Raw genomic sequence first — 18,370 nt, 5'->3', positions numbered from 1 at the left:
TGCCCCAGAGAAAGGAATTCAGATTCCCCACTCCTAACTCATCTTCTGGAGAAAGGAATCTGATAGGCCATTTGATTACCGCCCAGGAGTCAGTGCTTTAAGGGCACAGAGATAAGAATGGGAGCAGTTCATCATCTTCCCAGAAGCCTCTCATCTGCTCAACAAAAACAGATGTGCAAGACCCTTGCCTACTGAGCTCAGCCCAAGGGAACCAAGGCCCCTGAACAGTGAGCAGTTCTGCCTAACCAGGCAGTGGCGCAGCGGATGGAGCGTCAACCTGGGATGTGGGGGACCCAGGTTTGAAACTTCAAGGTCGCTGGCTTGAAAGCAGGATCATCTGGTTTGAGCAGGACTCACTAGCTTGAGATCAAGGTCGCTGGCTTGAGCAAGGGGTTACTCAGTCTGCTGTAGCCCCCACTTCCCCCAGTCAAGGCACACATGAGAAAGCAATCGGTGAACAACTAAGGTGCCACAACAAAGAATTGATTCTTCTCATCTCTCTCCCTTCCTGTCTGTCTGTCCCTATCTGTCCCTCTCTCTGTCACAAAAGGGAAAAAAAGGCCCTGGCCAGTTGGCTCAGCGGTAGAGCGTCGGCCTGGCGTGCAGGGGACCCGGGTTCGATTCCCGGCCAGGGCACATAGGAGAAGCGCCCATTTGCTTCTCCACCCCCCCTCCTTCCTCTCTGTCTCTCTCTTCCCCTCCCGCAGCCAAGGCTCCATTGGAGCAAAGATGGCCTGGGCGCTGGGGATGGCTCCTTGGCCTCTGCCCCAGGTGCTAGAGTGGCTCTGGTCGCAACAGAGTGACGCCCTGGAGGGGCAGAGCATCCCCCCTGGTGGGTGGGCGTGCCGGGTGGATCCCAGTCGGGCGCATGCAGGAGTCTGTCTGACTGTCTCTCCCCGTTTCCAGCTTCAGAAAAATACAAAAAAAAAAAAAAAAAAAAAGGGAAAAAAAGGGAGGAAAAACAACAACAGTGAGCAGTTCTCAGGAAAAACTCCAATCTCCACAGCCTCGCCTAAAATTTCTCCCTACCTGTCCCAATCCCCTTCCAGAGTCCAGACCTGAGCCCAATTGAGAAAACGCCGCTGGGACACGAGTCAGCCTTCCCTCACTCCCAGAGGCATTGAGCCAGCACACCTCTGCATGGCTGAGGCCTGGCTGTAAGGCTACACCACTTTCCTTTCACTCCTGGCACCAAGCCTGTGTGTTTCCCTATGCAGGCACACGGGGACATATTTGTTTTCACGTGTCTGTCAGGTGAGCCCAGGCAGCCATGAAAACAAAACAAGGAAACAGCTGAGGAGCTTATGTTCTCACATGAGTCAGGTAGAGACAGACCTGGGCTGCTCTGCTCTTTTTAACCCAATGAAACACAGACACAAGCAGAAAACTGGCCCCAGTACCACTCCAGCCTCCTCCTATTCCATGCTCTCTCTGGGTACACCACTCTCTCCCAGCACCTACCTCCACAGGTTCACCAACCCAGAAGCTCTCAAACCCTGTCCCTTTGGATTTTTTATGGAGGCCTCATTACAAAGGCGTAAATGATTTGATCATTGGTGATTGCTTCAACCTCCAGCTTCTCCCCGCTTCCAGACTCAGGCTGGGACTCTTCAGACCAGGCTGGGACTGGTCTGAAAGTTCCAACTCTAATCACAGGGTTGGTGCCTTGCCAACCAGCCCCCAATCTTAGAAGATTTAGATGCTTTCCAAAAATGACCTGATTAACATAAAGCCGGGTATGTTGAAAGGGGCTTATAATACAAATAACAGAAGACATCCACTTCACCTTTATGGCTCTGGAGCTATTTCAGAAACAAAATTAAATATTATATATATAGCCTAACCTGTGGTGGCACAGTGGACAAAGCGTCGACCTGGAACGCTGAGATTGCCGGTTTGAAACCCTGGGCTTGCCCAGTCAAGGCACATATAGGAGTTGATGCTTCCTGCTCTTCCCCCTCCTCTCTACCCCCTTCTCTAAAAGGAATAAATAAAATCTTTAAAATAAAATAATATTATATATATATATATATATATAAAATTCTGGCCTGACCTGTGGTGGCGCAGTGGATAAAGCGTTGACCTGGAAATGCTGAGGTCGCCAGTTCGAAACCCTGGGCTTGCCTGGTCAAGGCACATAAGGAGTTGATGCTTCCTGCTCCTCCCCCCTTCTCTCTCTCTATCTCTCTCTCCTTTCTAAAATGAATAAATAAAATAAAATTTAAAATTCTGCCCTGGCTGGTTGGATCAGCAGTAGAGCATTAGCCCAGTGTGTGGAAGTTCCCGGTTAAATTCCCAGTCAGGCAACACAGAAGAGACCATCTGCTTCTCCACCCCTCCCCCCTTCTTTCTCTCTCTTCCCCTCTTCAGCCATAGCTCAACTGGTTTGAGTAAGTTGGCCCTAGGCTTGAGTAAGTTGGCCCTCGGTGTTCAGGATGGCTCCATGGTCTGCCTCAGGGGCTAAAATAGCTCGGATGCTAAGCAACGGAGCAGTGGCCCTAGATAGGGAGAAGCATCACCCTGTAGGGGGCTTGCCGGGTGGATCCTGGGTGAGGCACATGCGGGAATCTGTCTGTCTGCCTCCCTGCCTCTCATTTAAAAAAAAAATTCCCCTATGCTGTAGCCAGGTAACCTAGTTGGTTACAGCATCATCCCTGTTTGGCAGATAAAATATATTATGCTCACTTTGTTAAAGATGGTGCTGCCCACAGGGAAGCTTCGCCCAGGTGATATTAATGTGTGTTGGGGGCAGGCAGGATCCTTGTAGCCTGGGGCTTGGTTTTAGGATTAAGTCTTTCCCACCTTTTTTTTTTTTTTTGTATTTTTCTGAAGTTGGAAATGGGAGGCAGTCAGACAGACTCCCGCATGCACCGCATGCGCCTGACCAGGATTCACCCGGCACACCCACCAGGGGGCGTCGCTCTGTTGCCACCAGAGCCATTCTAGCACCTGAGGCAGAGGCCGCAGAGCCATCCTTAGTGCCCGGGCCAACCTTGCTCCAATGGAGCCTCGGCTGCAGGAGGGGAAGAGAGAGACAGAGAGGAAAGGGGGGGGGGGGTAGAGAAGCAGATGGGCGCTTCTCCTGTGTGCCTTGGCCAGGAATCAAACCCGGGACTCCTGCACGCCAGGCCGACGCTCTATCACTGAGTAAGGGTAGGGCCTCCCACCCTTTTTGATGTGGGGTGGTGCAATCCCACCATGCCTCAGAGAAGTGACTTTGTATTAGAGACTTCCTCGATTTTGTATATTGGATTAAAGGTTATGAAGCTACACTATAAAGTGGGGGCAGAACGGGAGCTTGCGCTCTTGGTTCCTAAGATTAGCATTAAAGAGCAGAGAGCAGAGAAAGGCCACGTGGAGGAGGCCAGGAGAAGCAGCCAAGATGGCAGAGTGTTGAGTGAGAAGCCAGTTTGTGCAGTTTGTGTAGGGAGAAGGAAGAAGATGGGGAACAGAGGTGAATAAAGTCTGGTGAGCTAGAAACCTTTGATTCTAGGAAACTCGGATAAGTCAGTAGCTTTGTGAGCACTGAATGAGTGGGTTTTGGAGCCCAGTGTGTGTTTTTACTTGCCCGCCAGGTGCAAGCTAGGATTAAAGATGATGGCCTATCAGTTTTTGGCTGCATTATTTCTTTACTGACTGTCCGAATCCAATGTGAACCTGCTTGGCCAGGCTGCTGTGATGGTGGCCCTGGCCTTATATACTGGCTTTACATTTGGCGTAGTCTGTGGCAGGATTTGATACAGATCGACAAGGAGCCACCACCACCTTTGAGCGGTGGAGTAGAGGACTGGCTGCTGTTATGGTTCCCCATGGCTGTCCTTTTGGGGATCATAGGCTGGCTGACTTTTATAGCCATGCGTGAGGAAACCGAGAGCTCTGTGGAAGAGGCCGCCCGGGACCTGCAAACTGAGCAGTGGAAGGAGCTGGAGCAAACGCGGGAGAAACAGATGCTGACCCTGGAGCTGGAGGAAGCGCTGGAGGAGGAGGCCGACCAGGTTTGCGAGATTCGCCTGGAATTGGGGCAGCTGCTGGAGGAGGATTCACAGGTTCATGAGTTGCAGATTGCCCTGGATGTTGTAGAGAGCCAGCCACGGCAGGAGGCCGGGCTGAGGCCAGGTCCAGAGCAGAAGGCTGCGGCAGCCCAGGGCTTGAGACCGGCAACGGGAGCTGGTGTTTTCAGTTCCTCTTTGGAGGATGAGGAGAATCAGGCTGGAGTTGCAATCGCAGTCTCCAGAAGATGAGAGCCCAGCTGGAAGGATCACCTACTACGGCCCTGGTAGGTCTGCGATTTTGGGATATAGGACTGGACGCTATCATGCCCTCCGGAGCAGAGATGGAAATGCTGACTGCATTGCCATGTGCTCCTCTTTGGGACAGTGTAAGACCTGCCAGGACGGCAGGGATGAGGGGGGTGGCTGAGGTCTCATGTGCATGGACTGATTTCCTGGACTACGATCGGAGTGGGCACTGGCTCCTTTGTTGAATGGACTTACGGATTTTGGACAATGTGAAATACCCTGATGGGGGTAGGGGATGGCTTTGCTGGAAGCACTCCCCTGCCCCGGGAAGCTTTTCCCATGGCTAGAAAGAATGTTGAGGACATTTTGCGTTTTGGGCAAAGTGCTCAGAGACTGGTGAAGTGTACCTTTGTGATTGTTGAAACTGTATGATTTATACTGTTGTAATTTGTGTAATGTGCCTAATTTTCTTACACAGGGATGCTGGTGATATAGATTGTGGGTAGTAAAGTGAGCATAGGGGTGGATTGTTTGGCAGATAAAATATATTATGCTAACTTTGTTAAAGATGGCGCTGCCCACAGGGAAGCCGTTGCCCAGGTGATATTAATGTGTGTTGGGGGCAGGCTGTGGGCAGGCAGGATCCTTATAGCCTGGGGCTTGGTTTTAGGATTAAGCCTTTCCCACCCTTTTTGATGTGGGGTGGTGCAATCCCATCATGCCTCACAGAAGTGACTTTGTATTAGAGACTTCCCCGATTTTGTATATTGGATTAAAGGTTATGAAGCTACACTATAAAGTGGGGGCAGAACGGGAGCTTGCGCTCTTGGTTCCTAAGATTAGCATTAGAGAGCAGAGAGCAGAGAAAGGCCACATGGAGGAGGCCAGGAGAAGCAGCCAAGATGGCAGAGTGTTGAGTGAGAAGCCAGTTTGTGCAGTTTGTGTAGGGAGAAGGAAGGAGATGGGGAACAGAGGTGAATAAAGTCTGGTGAGCTAGAAACCTTTGATTCTAGGAATCTCGGATAAGTCAGTAGCTTTGTGAGCACTGAATGAGTGGGTTTTGGAGCCCAGTGTGTGTTTTTACTTGCCCGCCAGGTGCAAGCTAGGATTAAAGATGATGGCCCATCAGTTTTTGGCTCCATTATTTCTTTACTGACTGTCCGAATCCAATGTGAACCTGCTTGGGCCAGGTTGCTGTGATGGTGGCCCTGGCCTTGTATACTGGCTTTACAATCCCCATATACCAAGGTTGTAGGTTCACTCCCTAGTGAGAACACATACAAGAATCAATGAATGAATGCATAAATAAGTGGAACAACAAATTGGTGTTTCTCTCTCTCCAAAATAAATTAAAAATTAAAATATTAAAAAACATAACATAACATAAACACTCCTATGGCTCTTATATAAGAAATTACAGAAGCTATGTGTCAGAAACAGTGGATGAAGACCCAATATGTATTTAATCATAATATCACAGAGAGGAAAAAAGAGAGGTAAGCTCATTTCATAGGAAAAGAAAATATAGTATAAAATGGAATTTCCCGTACTTCAAACATCCATTTAGGACAGGGGTCGGGAACCTATGGCTCGCGAGCCAGATGTGGCTCTTTTGATGGCTACATCTGGCTCCCAGACAAATCTTTAATAAAAAAAAATAATGTTACAAATATAAAACAGCCTGACTAGGCGGTGGTGCAGTGGTTAGAGTGATCCCTTGCTCAAGCCAGCAACCTTGGGCTCAAGCCAGCTACTATGGGATCATGTCTATGATTTCACACTCTAGCCAGTGACCCTGCTCTCAAGCTAGCAACCTCGAAGTTTCAAACCTGAGTCCTCAGTGTTTCAGGTCAACTTTCTCTATCTACTGCACCACCACCTGGTCAGGCATATGGGTATATGTTTTATATACTTTAATTGTAATGTTTTAGCCTGACCAGACGGTGGCACAGTGGATAGAGTGTCGGACTGGGATGCAGAGAACCCAGGTTCGAGACCCCAGGTTCGAGACCCCGAGGTTGCCAGCTTGAGCACGGGCTCATCTGGTTTGAGCAAAGCTCACCAGTTTGGGCCCAAGGTCGCTGGCTTGAGCAAGGGGTTATTCGGTCTGCTGAAGGCCCGCGGTCAAGGCACATATGAGAAAGCAATCAATGAACAACTAAGGTGTCGCAACAAAAAACTAACGATTGGCCCTGGCCGGTTGGCTCAGTGGTAGAGCGTCGGCCTGGCGTGCGGAAGTCCCGGGTTCGATTCCCAGCCAGAGCACATAGGAGAGGCGCCCATCTGCTTCTCCACCCCTCCCCCTCTCCTTCCTCTCTGTCTCTCTCTTCCCCTCCCACAGTCAAGGCTCCATTGGAGCAAAAGATGGCCTGGGCGCTGGGGATGGCTCCTTGGCCTCTGCCCCAGGCCCTAGAGTAGCTCTGGTCGTGACAGAGCGACGCCCCGGAGGGGCAGAGTATCGCCCACTGGTGGGCCTGGGGTGGATCCCGGTCTAGCGTAAGTCGGAGTCTGTCTAACTGCCTCCCTGTTTCCAGCTTCAGAAAACAACAACAACAACAACAAAAAACTAACGATTGATGCTTCTCATCTCTCCATTCCTGTCTGTCTATCCCTCTCTCTGACTCTCTGTCTCTGTTAAAAAATATATATATACATATATAAACATTCTCATGTATTACAATCCATTCATTTCCTACTGCTCATGTTCATGGTTGCAGGTAGCTGGAGTCAATCACAGCTGTCCTCCAGGACAACACCAAATTTTTATTGGATATTGCCTAACGTACATGGGTCATTGTATGGCTCTCATGGAATTACATTTTAAAATATGTGGCGTTCATGGCTCTCTCAACCAAAAAGGTTCCCGACCCCTGATTTAGGATATATAAGGCTGATAAACACATCACTCCCCCTCCTATAACAAGAAAGAGGCAAATAATAAACAAAACCATAACTTTCTTTGAAGCCATCAGTGAACTGAGGTTACAACACAACCAACTGGTCTTAAATTTAAAAAAAAAAAATCAGCACCTTCAATGAGAGATGCAAGTTCTGGCTCAGCTGTGGCAGAGGGAGAATGATGGGATCAACATCAAGGAAGGAAAGAAGAGTTCAGATACAATTTCCAATAATACTTAAGGTCAGGTGTGGGTTAGCAAGAGCCATAGACACTAGGTTCTTCTTCACAAACCTCAGTGGATGATAAGAAATACTGGGCAGGAGACCCGAGGAAGCCTCACAGTCATGCTAGCCTGGAGAAAGCAGCCACTACTCTGGGAAGAATACAAAGGTCTACGTGGTCCTGTCTCTAAGAATAAAAATCTTAACCACCTGGGGAAAGGGCAGTAAAGTCTGCTACCCCTCAAAGCAGCTGGGACAGGAAATTCTGATCTAGACCATTAGAGGTGTCCTACCTCTGGGGGAAAAACAGGATAACCCAGAAAGATACACACACACCCAGACTAGGTAAACAGGGCCCGTCTAAGACAAGCTGACCCAAAATAACTGAGAACCCTTCTGCTCTCCACCACCAAGTTAGCAAGTACCCATAAACAAGACTGCTGTGGTACCGTGTGCCTTGAGGCACAGGTGCAAACGGCCTAAAGCTAAAGTTGGAGCAGAAACCCTGAGGAGAGACCCTCCCCCCAGCAAACCAACCCTAAACTGCACAGAAACACCAGAGGAATTTGAAGCCTTTGGTGCCCAAAGGCAACCATACAACAAAACTCAAACACAACTCACCTCCTAACTGACTCAAACTTCCACATTAACATCCTAATAAAGGAAAGGTGTACCCATTTCCCAGAATTTATGCTATATACCTGTTTCTGCTATTCCATATACTATGTCTGGCAATCAATAACAAATTACAAGCAACACAAAAAAGCAAGAAAGCAACGCACTATCACCAGGCAAAGTAGTCAATAGGATAAGACTTAGAGACGACCGAGATACTGAAATTATCAATAGGGAATTCAAAATAACTATGATTATGTGAAAAATAATATAAACTAAGTCACTTTAACATGGAGTAGGGGCTCTCATTCCAAAGGCACTCTGTACATCTTAGTCCTCAAACCTTTGGAATGTTAAGAATGGGTAAAATAACCTTTGGACTGGGCCTGAAATTTAAAGACATTCTTCAGGATTAGTACTACAATGCTAGTTTATCTGCACCTATAGAAATTCCTTCTTTACTTACTAACCCCCATAAAAATTCCTTGCTTCTATTCATGTCATTATTCCCCTCCCCTTTCTCATAAATATCTCTTACCTTCACCTCCTAATGGTCTCTACCTGGATCAATACTATTGTTTTTGGACCTCAAGTGCTTCTTACATTGAACTTTTATTTTTAGGTTAACAATTAATACATTCAATGTTCTCATGGAAAAGCTGGACGGCATTCAGGAACAGATGTGTGTGATTTCAGTAGAGAAATGAAAACTATAAGAGTCAAAATGGGAAATAGTGAAAAAAATACAACAGAATAGAGCCTCCAAGAGTTGTAGGAAAATATTGAATGGTCTGAGGTAAATATTTTTTAAAATACTGTTTTTCTGTTTATTTTTAATTGCTTTAGAATATAATTGACCACCTAAAGCAAAAACAGTAGCAATGAACTGTGGATTCATAACACACGTAAAAATAAAATGTATGACAATAGTACAAAGATAAGAATTGAGAGTTACGCTGCTCTTCAGTTCTTGTATGTGAAATTACGTAATATTACTTAAAGTAGACTGTGATTAATTAAAGACATATATTGTAAAACTAGGACAACCGATACAAAATAAATAAGAGGTATAAATAATAAGCCAACTGTGGAGATAAAACAGATCATAAAAAATAATCCAAAAGTAGGCAGAAGAAGAAACAAAGAACATATGAAACAAATAGAAAACAGAAGACAGCTAGCAAGAGAGCAGATTCCAATCCAACCATACCACAAATAACATGACAGGTAAATGATCTAAACATACCAATTAAACAATAGACACTGATAGGTTACCTAAAAATGCAAAATCCAATATGCAGTCTAAAGGAAACCCACTACTTAAAAAAGATACAAATAAGTTACAGGTAAAAAAGATGGGGAAAAAATAAACCATGCAAACAGTAATCAAAAGAAAGGTAGAGTAGCTATAGTAACATGAGACAAAATAGACCAGAGTAAGAAATATTGCTAGGGATAAAGAGGGACAATACATAATGGTAAAGAGGTCAATTCTAAACGTATATATCCTCCAAAACACAGTTTCAAAATACATGAAGCAAAACTGATAGGTCTGAAAGGAGAAACAGACAAATCCACAATTAAGTTGGAGATTCAACACATCTCTCTGTCATCAATAGAACAAGTACACATAAAATCAACAAGGATCTAGACCTGAAAATGGAATGCCTCAACATAGTTCTTGTCTAAGTAGTTATGTGAATTCGGAGAAAAATAAAATTGGCACCTGCAATAGGACTTACCTCCAAGCAGGAAATGGGGGCAAGTCAGAGGTGGCAGACAGACTTCCAACAGGGGGGAAGGAACAGCTTTGGCTCCTACTATCTACTCAGTATCAGAGCTCAGTTGGGAACCCTCTCTCAGGTATGAAAACCTTTAGGACCAATTCCAACCTTCTTAGCTGGGCCTTATCGCTAGATCCCCTGCTGCATACGGTCCCGCCTACAACCAGTCACAATGAATTACTTGCAGTTTCCTAAACCCCAGAGCCAATCTGACAGACCCATCTTTGTTCATACTGAGCACTGTCTCTAACACTCTTCTTCTCCCACCTTTTCCTCAATATCCTGCCTGCCATCTTTTCTATATATCTCCATGTACCCCTAAGGTTTATAGTACATGGTGGCCTTAGCAGCCACCTCACTCTATTGTTGCATTTACTTAACATTCAGTCTCTCCCAACTAGTCTATGAACTTTTTGTCTGTTTTAGCAGCACCCAATACAAGGCCTAGAACAGGATCTGTACTCAGTCCATGATCAGTGAATAAAAATATATCAAGAACATAAAAGACAGGCCCTGGCCGGTTGGCTCAGCGGTAGAGCATCGGCCTGGCATGCGGGGTACCCGGGTTCGATTCCCAGCCAGAGCACATAGGAGAAGCGCCCATTTGCTTCTCCCCACCCCCCCTCCTTCCTCTCTGTCTTTCTCTTCCCCTCTCGCAGCCAAGGCTCCATTGGAGCAAAGATGGCCCGGGCGCTGGGGATGGCTCCTTGGCCTCTGCCCCAGGCCCTAGAGTGGCTCTGGTCGTGGCAGAGCGTCACCCCCTGGTGGGCAGAGCGTCGCCCCCTGGTGGGTGTGCCGGGTGGATCCTGGTCGGGCGCATGCGGGAGTCTATCTGACTGTCTCTCCCCGTTTCCAGCTTCAGAAAATCGAAAGAAAAAAGAAAAAAGAAAAGAACATAAAAGACATAACAAACCCTACTGAAAGTCAAACACCTTGAGCCACCTGCTCCCGAGAAAAACAGCAACAAAGGCTTAACTAAAGAAAACTCATCCAGCCCTGGCCGGTTGGCTCAGCGGTAGAGCATTGGCCTGGCGTGCGGGGGACCTGGGTTCGATTCCCGGCCAGGGCACATAGGAGAAGCGCCCATTTGCTTCTCCACCCCCCCTTCCTCTCTGTCTCTCTTTTCCCCTCCCGCAGCCAAGGCGCATGCGGGAGTCTGTCTGACTGTCTCTCCTCGTTTCCAGCTTCAGAAAAATACAAAAAAAAAAAAAAAAAAAAAAAAACTCATCCAAAAAGAGAAAGAGAGAGAGAAAGGAGTGATCAGTCAGAGAATCTAAGACACTGAGTGCTTCCTATCATTTTGTCACAGTACTTGTTTTTCAGGTAACAGGTGATAAAGTAGAAAAAAAACTTATGAAAAGCTGGTATGACTACAATAATGGTTTTTAATTCATCTGCCTTTACCTGGTCACAACAGTCTCTACATATACTCTCAAAAAAGCAGTGGATTGCCTGACCTGTGGTGGCGCAGAGGATAAAGTGTTGACCTGGAAACACTGAGGTCGCCGGTTCAAAACCCTGGGCTTGCCTGGTCAAGGCACATATGGGAATTGATGCTTCTTGCTCCTCCTTTCTGTCTGTCTGTCTGTCTGTCTCTCCTCTCTAAAATGAATAAATAAAAAATATTAAAAAAAAAAAGCAGTGGATTACTGTGTGAGATGCATTGTTAATCCTGTCTCCACAGAGTAGACTTGCAGACCTTTTGCAAACACGGGATGAAAATCTCTTATACAAAGATAGCCTGATATTTGTAGAGAGGAAGGATGTAACAAAATTCTACCATATCACTCTGGCCGGTTTGCTCAGTGGTAAAACATCTGCCCAGAGTGTGGATGTCCTGGGTTCAATTCCCTATTAGGGCACACAGGAGAAGCATCCATCTGCTTCTCTCCCTTTCCCCCTCTCGCTTCTCTCTCTCTTCCCTCCTGCAGCCATGGCTGGACTGGAGGTGGTTGGCCCCAGGCGCTGAAGATGGCTCCATGGCCTCTGCCTCAGGCACTAAGAAGATCTCGGTTGCTGAGCAACCAAGCAATGCCCCAGATGGGCAGAGCATCACTCCCTAGTGGGCTTGCGGGGTGGGATCCCATTCTGTGGCGCATGCAGGAGTCTGTCTCTGCCTACCCTCCTTTTACAGAATTAAAAAAAAAAAAAATTCCACCACATCATCTCTGAATTGGCCATCCTTGTGCCTTCAATTTTAATTCAGATGATAAAAGAATATGAACATCATACACAGTTATCCATCTCTCAGTCTCTTTATTTTAATGATTTTTTTAGAGAGAGAGAAAAAAAAATCAATGTGTTGTTCCACTTACTTATGAATTCATTGGTTGATTCTTATATATGCTCTGGCCAGGGATCGAACCCACAACCTTGACATAAAGGGACGATCTTCCAGTAAACTAAGCCACCCGGCCAGGGCCAATATGCAGTCTTTAAAATTACTGCTGAAAACAATTTCCATTAAATCATTCAATGCACCCTTTAAGTTCCTGTCTTGAAAAACCAGTATTAAACCCCACTTGTAAGCCCACAATGTAGCTTTCTTTTTTTTTCTTCTGTATTTTTCTGAAGTTGGAAACGGGAGGCAGTCAGGCAGACTCCTGCATGCGCCCGACCAGGATCCACCCGGCATGCCCACCAGGGGACAATGCTCTGCCCATCTGGGGTGTCGCTCTGCTGCTACCAGAGCCATTTAGCGCCTGAGGCAGAGGCCACAGAGCCATCCCCAGTGCTTGGGCCAACCCCACTCCAATGGAGCCCTGGCTGCGGGATGGGAAGATAGAAAGGAAGGAGAGGGGGAGGGGTGGAGAAGCAGATGGGCGCTTCTCCTGTGTGCCCTGGCCGGGAATCGAATCCGGGACTCCTGCATGCCAGGCCGACGCTCTACCACTGAGCCAACTGGCCAGGGCTACAATGTAGCTTTCTAATAGATTTTCATACTATTTTCCAAGCTCCTGCAGCAGATAATAAGGGAATTCACCAGACCACTAAAATTTCTTTATGAAAATCAACCATAAAACTACTATATGCGGCCCTGGCCGGTTGGCTCAGCGGTAGAGCGTCGGCCTAGCATGCAGAGGACCCGGGTTCGATTCCCGGCCAGGGCACACAGAAGCGCCCATTTGCTTCTCCACCCCTCTGCCGCACCTTCCTCTCTGTCTCTCTCTTCCCCTCCCGCAGCCAAGGCTCCATTGGAGCAAAGATGGCCTGGGCGCTGGGGATGGCTCTGTGGCCTCCGCCTCAGGCGCTAGAGTGGCTCTGGTCGCAACATGGCGACGCCCAGGATGGGCAGAGCATCGCCCCCTGGTGGGCAGAGCGGCGCCCCATGGTGGGCGTGCCGGGTGGATCCCGGTCGGACGCATGCGGGAGTCTGTCTGACTGTCTCTCCCTGTTTCCAGCTTCAGAAAAATGCAAAAAAAAAAAACAAAAAAAACCTACTATATGCAAATTTTTTGGGGGGAGGAGGCTCTTTCAAAGTTCAATTACCACCTGATCAGGGGTGGTGCAGGGAACAGAGTGTTGGACTGGGATGCGGAGGACCCAGGTTCGAGACCCTGAGGTTGCCAGTTTGAGCATGGGCTCATCTGGTTTGGGCAAAGGTCGCTGGCTTGAGCAAGGAGTTACTCGGCCTGCTGTAGACCCACGGTCAAGGCACATATGAGAAAGCAATCAATGAACAACTAAGGTGTGGCAACGAGATACTAATGATTGATGCTTCTCATCTCTCTTTGTTCCTGTCTGTCTGTCTCTATCTATCCCTCTCTCCGTCTCTGTAAAAATAAATAAATAAATAAATATAAACTCTCAAAGTTCAATTACCAAGAATATTTTATGAGCTGGTGTTATAACTGATGACTACGGGGGAAAAATGCTGTTGAGAAATATACCCTGCCCTGGCAGGTTGGCTCAGTGGTAGAGCGTTGGCCTGGCATGCAGGAGTCCCAGGTTTGATTCCCGGCCAGGGCACACATGAGAAGCGCCCATCTGCTTCTTCACCCCTCCCCCTCTCCTTCCTCTCTGTCTCTCTCTTCCCCTCCCGCAGCCAAGGCTCCATTGGAGCAAAGTTTGCCCGGATGCTGGGGATGGCTCTGTGGCCTCTGCCTCAGGCGCTAGAATGGCTCTGATTGCGGCAGAGCGACGCCCCAAGATGGGCAGAGCATCGCCCCCTGGTGGGCATGCCGGGTGGATCCCGGTCGGGCACATGCGGGAGTCTTGTCTGACTGCCTCCCTGTTTCCCACTTCGGAAAAATACCAAAAAAAAAAAAAAAAAAAGAGAGAGAGAGAGAGAAATATACCAAAATCTTAACTGTGGTGAAAACACAGAGGATTTTTTTTTTTAACTTCTTAAGCCTTATAAATTTTCCACAATGAGTATGCATTAAATATTTAATGCTTAAACTTTAAAATATATATATTTATTGTACTTGTATCAAATAACAAAACCGATGTAACTCTTTATGTTGGCCTTTTTACATGGGATACCAGGAAACTCAAGATCAAATTCAAGCCCTGGCCGGTTGGCTCAGCGGTAGAGCATCGGCCTGGCGTGCGGGGGACCCGGGTTCGATTCCCGGCCAGGGCACATAGGAGAAGCGCCCATTTGCTTCTCCACCCCCCTCCCTCCTTCCTCTCTGTCTCTCTCTTCCCCTCCCGAAGCCAAGGCTCCATTGGAGCAAAGATGGCCCGGGCGCTGGGGATGGCTCCTTGGTCTCTGCCCCAGGTGCTAGAGTGGCTCTGGTCGCGACAGAGCGATGCCCTGGAGGGGCAGAGCATCGCCCACTGGTGGGCAGAGCGTCGCCCCTGGTGGGCATGCCGGGTAGATCCTGGTCGGGTGCATGCGGGAGTCTGTCTGGCTGTCTCTCCCCGTTTCCAGCTTCAGAAAAATACAAAAAAAAAAAAAAAAAAAAAAGATCAAATTCAGCTCCAGCAGTGCATAAATACCCTTACTTTTCAACAGTATTTGCTATCTAGTCTTTTCCATGACTTTGGTTTTCTATTTAGTTATTTATTTATTTATTTATTTTTTTAAACAGAGACAGAGCGAGTCAGAGAGAGGGATAGACAGGGACAGACAGACAGGAACGGAGAGAGATGAGAAGCATCAATCATTAGTTTTTCATTGTGCGTTGCAACACCTTAGTTGTTCATTGATTGCTTTCTTTTTTTTTAATTTATTCATTTTAGAGAGGAAAGAGAAAGGGAGAGAGAGAGACAGAGTGGGAGAGAGAGAGGAGAGAGAGACAGAGAGAGAAGGTGGGGAGGAGTTGGAAGCATCAACTCCCATATGTGCCTTGACCAGGCAAGCCCAGGGTTTTGAACCGGCAACCTCAGCATTTCCAGGTCGACGCTTTATCCACTGCGCCACCACAGGTCAGGCGGTTTTCTATTTATTTTTAACAACCTCACTGCAAGACCTTTAATTATAAACCAGCACACTTACTCTTTAGAAAGAGATATAGTATAATATATACTTTATTTGTATAATAAACAGTCTGTTTACTAGTATTGTGTTCATATCGTAAAATATGAACTAAAACTCTTTCCAAATCTCAAAGATCCAACAGAGAACAGAGCAATAATATTCACCTGTGAAGAAACAAGCAAACATTATAGTTACATTAGCTGCCTCATCACAAACGAAGTAAATAAAGTCTCCACAGCAAGGCCTAATTCCACTTGTCTGTCTTGGCCATTTAATCTCTGCAACAGAGTAAGAGGTAATTTATCAAAAAATGAAACTAGTAAGCAGCAGCCCTTATTTTCCTTTGTTAAAAAAAAAGAAAAAAGTAAGTTTTACATGCCCGGCGGGGGCAGCACTCAATTACTGAGAAGTTCCATCACACCCACAAGCAGGTGTGTAACTAAAGCATCTAGCCCAAACACGTGCCAAGAACTAGCTTGGTTATCTCAAATCATTCATGTCTAGACAGCTGTTGCTCCCTAAGTCCCAGGTCCTCGGAACACCATTTGCGTCACTGTGGTAGAAACATTTCCACATCCTGGAATCTACAGCAGGAAACACATAAGACAGAGTTAGGAAATTTCCTGTACCAAGAGGTGCCAGGGAGGTTGGTCATATAACTGGTATTTATTTTTGGTCTGTAATAAAAATACGTCCATAGCCAGACAGGGAAGGAGGAAGACAGAAGAAAATCAGACTTGTGGTTTTTCACATATTGGTCAGGAAAGGAAAGTCAAATATAAGAACATAAATGACAGTCTAAGACCAAAGTCAGGAAGTAAAAATAATCAGCACAAAATGGGACCTGAGCAATGTGGGAAACCTGGAAAGAACCTCGCAGAAAAGAGAGGTGAAAATGATCTCAGAAAGCACTCACGGGCTTTCAAATGTCTGCTCCTCCCAGATCTTCAAATCAGAAAACAGCTTTCAGAGATAAGCCCCAGATGGCTCAGGCTTCTGCCACCCCTGTGTTGGATTCCCTGGCAGTGCTTTCTTTCTCCACCAAGAGCACAGACTGAATTCTCTTTAACCGGGTCACCAAGCACACAGCACGGTGCACACAAGTGGTACTCAAAAACGTTTGTTAAATACTGACTCCTACTTAAAATGACCATTACACAAAGCAGTGCTCAGACTGTTTGCTTAGTGCGTAGTGAATTCTCAGAATGTTTCACAAATACCTCTTCCCATTTATTACATGAGATTATCAAACAAGATGACAGGGCGTGGAGTCACTAGAAAGAGCTCTAATAACAGGAGCCCCCACCTTCCCGAACTCCAGCAGGCCAGCCCTCGAACCCCGACACTGGACAATCCCACGGCATCCCCAAGAAGCTGTTCCTGCCTTCCCATCCTCGGAGTCCTGTACCCTACGTCTTACTCTTAGTCCCTCACACACAGCACAAGTCCTCCTTCATAACATCGGACTGACACCGCAGTGTTTCACACAGTCAGCGTCCTGCTCCGGGCTACTCTCGCCATGGTCTCTCACACTCACCGTCTCTCACACTCATGGAGTCACCCTCGGACTCAGGGTTTCACACACATTCAGTCTCCTTCCAGTCCAGGGTGTCTCTGCCCCCCCCCTCCCCTCCCCCTCCCCCCTCCATACACGCGCGCGGAGTCTTTCTCGCACGCTCCTTCTTACACTCAAGGTCTCCCTCACTCCTGGAGTCAGCTCCAGCTGGAGGTCCCTCTTACACGCTCAGCATCACGCTCTGGCACGCTCTCAACCGCGGCGTCCCTGGGTCTCTTGGGGCCCGGCCCGCCGGGCCCGCACCCTCTCCCAGGCCCGCATCCCCCACGAGGCAGCGCCGCAGGGGCCGCGCGGAGAGTTAGTCTGCCAAGCTGCCCCCGTGCGCCCCACCGAGGCCCCATACCTCTCAGTGGCCAGGCGCCACCAGGATGCTCCGGTCACGCCGCCGCCACTGCCGCCGCGCCGGCTGAGGCCCCGCCCCCGCCACGTCGTCAGCCGCCGGATCGCGACAGCGTGCGGCTGCGTCGCGACTGGGCGCCGGGCTCCGCAAGGGGCCTGCGGGCAGCAGCTCTTCGCCGCCGCTATCTGGCTGGCCGGGCTGGCCGCTCTCAGGCCGCCCACGTGCGCTCTCCTGGCCTCTGCGTGTACTTGGCAGCCAGCCTCAGACAGGCCACACCAAGCCCCACGGGGCTGTGATCTCGGCTCAGCCACTTTTGCCATCTGATGTGCCTCTTCCTGACGCTGTGTGGAGTCACCCTAGCCTCTGAGGGACTCAATATGGAGATGTTCCCGAGGAGAGCTCTAATGAGTCTCCAAACCCCATCTTTATGTGTCCCTTGGCCTGGGACCCAGAGGGACCACGAAGGAGCTCTAAAGAGCTTCCTTAGCCTGACCAGGCAGTGGTGCAATTGGATAGAGTGTGGGACTGGGATGCTGAGGAGCTAGCTTCTAACCCCCTCAGGTTGCCAGCTTGAGCCGGGAGTCACTGGCTTGAGCATAGGATCATAGACATGACCCCATGATTGCTGGCTTGAGCCCAAAGGTCGCTGGCTTGAAGCCCAACGTCGCTGGCTTGAGCAAGGGGGTCAGTCGCTGTGCTGTAGTCCCCGCACCCCCCATCAAGGCACATAAGAGAAAGCAATCAGTAAACAACAAAGGTGCCACAAAGAAAATCTGATGCTTCTTATCTCTCTCCCTTCCTGTCTGTCCCTCTCTCTGTCTTTCTCTGTCGCTGTCACAAAAAAACAAACAAAAAAATTAATAAAAATAAACAGCCTCCTTACCCCCTTCATAGATCCACTTTCAGATTCTAGGAAGACACAGACCCAGGACTTGTCCTTCACATTCACAACTCAAACCACCACACATCCATTGATGCCCCCACAGAAACATGGAAACATGGACACTAGTGGGCTTCCTAGCCAACCCCAACCTTCCTGAGGCTCAGGCTTGAGGACATTTTTCTGCACTCATCTTGTCTGACTCTTACGGGAATATACTTTCCTGCCCCTCTGTCCCTCTGGTTGCTTCTTCTCCAGCTCCTAGGGCTCCTTTTCTTCTGGTGGCTCTGGGTCTCTGTCTAGGGCCTCCTGTCATAGGCAGCTGTCATATGCAGCTGAACCCTCCCTTTTAGCTTCCTGTCCACACTTTAAGCCATGGCTCTCTCCTGGGC

At 48.1% G+C, this 18,370-nt stretch overlaps 1 protein-coding gene across 2 annotated transcripts in view; it reads right to left on the bottom strand.

The window, feature by feature from the left end:
- SLC7A6 (solute carrier family 7 member 6) overlaps positions 1-17,273 on the bottom strand; it is a 48,757-nt gene extending 31,484 nt beyond the window's left edge. Inside the window, exon 1 of one of the 2 annotated variants that reach the window (XM_066348920.1) lies at positions 17,102-17,273. The gene's annotated coding sequence lies outside the window, so the exon portion shown is untranslated. Of the gene's footprint in view, positions 1-16,869; positions 16,996-17,101 lie in introns of those variants that run through there. The other variant, XM_066348921.1, reaches the window with a different exon arrangement.
- Positions 17,274-18,370: the final 1,097 nt, after the last annotated feature.

The sequence above is a fragment of the Saccopteryx leptura genome, chromosome 9 (genome assembly GCF_036850995.1).
Source record: "Saccopteryx leptura isolate mSacLep1 chromosome 9, mSacLep1_pri_phased_curated, whole genome shotgun sequence".
Classification (NCBI taxonomy): domain Eukaryota; kingdom Metazoa; phylum Chordata; class Mammalia; order Chiroptera; family Emballonuridae; genus Saccopteryx; species Saccopteryx leptura.
Note: the sequence above shows the minus strand (reverse complement) of the source record. Positions and strands in the feature narration are given on the sequence as shown.